The sequence below is a fragment of the Pteropus vampyrus genome, unplaced genomic scaffold (genome assembly GCF_000151845.1).
Source record: "Pteropus vampyrus isolate Shadow unplaced genomic scaffold, Pvam_2.0 Scaffold25, whole genome shotgun sequence".
In the NCBI taxonomy this organism is placed as follows: domain Eukaryota; kingdom Metazoa; phylum Chordata; class Mammalia; order Chiroptera; family Pteropodidae; genus Pteropus; species Pteropus vampyrus.
Genome location: NW_011888806.1, coordinates 1,713,428 through 1,716,221, shown reverse-complemented (window position 1 = coordinate 1,716,221; position 2,794 = coordinate 1,713,428). Strand labels below are relative to the sequence as shown.

The following is a 2,794-nucleotide window of genomic DNA, read 5'->3' as shown; positions in this document are numbered from 1 at the left end:
ACATTCTCAACAAAAGAGCAAAGAGAGCAAGCCTGAGAAAGCAGCAAGCCAACGGCGGCCATTCTGTGAGTGCTTCCCCTCCCACGCCTTCACCCTCACTCCCATTTACTGTGCTCTTCTTATAAGCAAAACCACTTGTCACCGTAACACAGTATCATTCAGTTGGAGGATTTGAAACACCTACCAATATTTTAACATTTATGTAAATACAAAGTACCAATGAGTATATATTCTTAGAAAAGTTTTAGTTGTTAATAAACGGCACATTGAAATTGCTTAGCAGAGTACAGTTCCAAAGTATTTTGACACATATTATATCATCACAACATCCTTATAAAATATCGATATATCTATTTTTCAATATGAAAAAATAAAGTTTCACAAGGTTATTAATTGCATAATCTGCATATGGCAACAACTTTTTTTTGGTTTGAATGCAGAGCTGCTCTGAGGGCATAGTAAACTGCATAGCCTATGTCTCTGTAGGGGAGGAAACTGACGCTCAGCTCTTAGCTGGTTGTCAAGTAGGACTATAGGCCTAATGTGATCATATCTTCAAGGTTTTCAAGAGACAAACAAAATTGTATCTTATTTTTAATTTTGTTGTTGTTGTTGTTTTTGGCAAGGCAACCCTTGCTTGACTTCACAGATTGCAAGAACCTTGTCAGTTTACAATCCCTTATTTATTTTATTTTTTTTTTACACCTACGGCACCTGGTCCTCCTAGGTGGTCTCCCATCCAAGTACTAACCAGGCCCAACCCTGCTGAGCTTTCGAGATCAGACAGGATTGGGCTTGTTCAGGGTGGCATGGCCATGGACTGAAAAACAAAATTTTATAAATAAAATTTATCAACGAAAAATTTAGTTTCTTATTTCTATTTCTACTCTGACAGTAAATTTTCAAAATATATTTTTCTAGACACATTACTACATTTATTTCCTCATCAACTCTCACTTGAAGATTAAAAAGTAGGATAAAGTATGGCTATTTTATTACAGCTGTTCTGAAATACAAAATATTTATATTATGTAAATATTATGTGATATTTCCCACTTTTTAGTTTTTTTAAAAACTTTATTTTAAAAAAAATAAATAAAGCACCATACATGCCAAAACTTGTGGGTCAAACAAAATATCTGAATTATACTTTCTGTAAAAATTCTTGAGAATTTTTGAAGAAGAAGAAACAATATAAACAATCCTGCAATAATTTATCTCTCAATGATTTCATTGGTTTGTTACCAGGATCAAGTGAGAAAATGCATAAGAAAGGGGTGGTATTTTTTTAAATGCTTTATGCTTTACATAGGTAAGAAATTATTACATTTGTATTTTATTTTACTTTATGAAAAAAATGATAGTAATCCTGAAACTTTGCCCTGGAAGTTCATAAAATACCCCAATATTTTATCCCAGATGAGTAAAAGAGTGTACAGAGGCTTCAAACACAGGGCTGAGTTAGTTTCTATGGATTTGTGCCTTCATGCTTACAAAACAAATAGGAATAAACAATATCATTAGTTGTAGTAATATTTAAAATATTGTTCCGTACTGGAAAAAAGTATAATAAAATAGACAAAATTTGTATACCTTGACTAAGCCTTTAAATCAGAGCCGATAAATGAATGCATATAGCTTGTAGAAACATGCATTTCAACAATAACCATTGTCACACAAATCAGAATAGAAATAATAAAAGAATAATATTTTGCTCAACAAACTAGACAATTTGTTATAAGATTAATAACTCTATAAAATTGACATGACTTTCGAAATGTGTAGAAATACCAGAAGACTAATGGAGAAAATTAAGCAAATATGTATATATCACTGCATTTCTTTACATGGTAAAAGAAATAAGGGCTTATTTTGTGGAGATAAACTTGGTAAATGGCTCTGAGACCATCCACAGTCCCTCATAGCACAGAGGGTTTCTCATGATGAACTTCCTACACTTTCGACCATTCCAAGAAAGTAGCATCTGAAGTGGTCTTAACCCCCACTTGTTACAAAACTTTCCATTCAGTCTCTAGAACCAGACTGACTAGATTCTGAGCTCTGTCATTAACTGTGAGATGTAATAAGTTATTTAACTTTCTTATTCTCAGTTTCTTGATATATAAATGTTTGCTGTTAAAACTACATACCTCTTAGGTAATAAATATCCAAAACGGACTCCAATTTATTAACAAGGAATATTTTTAGATTTTGTGCTCTCAGAGATCATATCTATTTTTCAAATAGAAAAGGAGATTCTACTCTGTATTGTCTACGACTGTATGTTATTTTGACAAAAAAAAAGAAATATTCTTGTGTGGGTGTTGATAGTATTCAAAAAATTTATTATTCTCTTGACTTTGTTTAATTCTAAAAAGAGTCAATGCCATATGAATGTATGTTATATACTAAAAATTAAGTATTAATAAATTATATATTTAATCCTCACTATCTAAATGGGTTTTTTTCCCCCACAATATAATTGCTATTATTCAAAAATATTCTCTGTTAACAAAGTGGAGTCTATTTTAGATATTAATAACAACACTTGTTAGCAGTTACTTGGGAATTTGACTGTGTGTCAGTTACTGGGCTAAGCGTAGCACACACAACACTGCATTTATGAAAATATAAAAGCAGAAACTTGGGAGTTGGTAGCCTAAGGTCAAATCTTGACTGTGCTACTTCTTACCTGAGTGACTAAGGGGAAATTATGACCTCTTTGGGTCTCAGTTTGCACAGCTGTAATATGGATCGTATGTATAGGGTTATTATAAAGATTAATCTAGTTAAT

At 32.0% G+C, this 2,794-nt stretch overlaps 1 pseudogene; it reads right to left on the bottom strand.

Annotated features, from left to right (window-relative positions):
• Positions 1-702: 702 nt before the first annotated feature.
• LOC111737281 lies at positions 703-821 on the bottom strand (annotated as a pseudogene).
• Between the last annotated feature and the right edge of the window lie 1,973 nt (positions 822-2,794).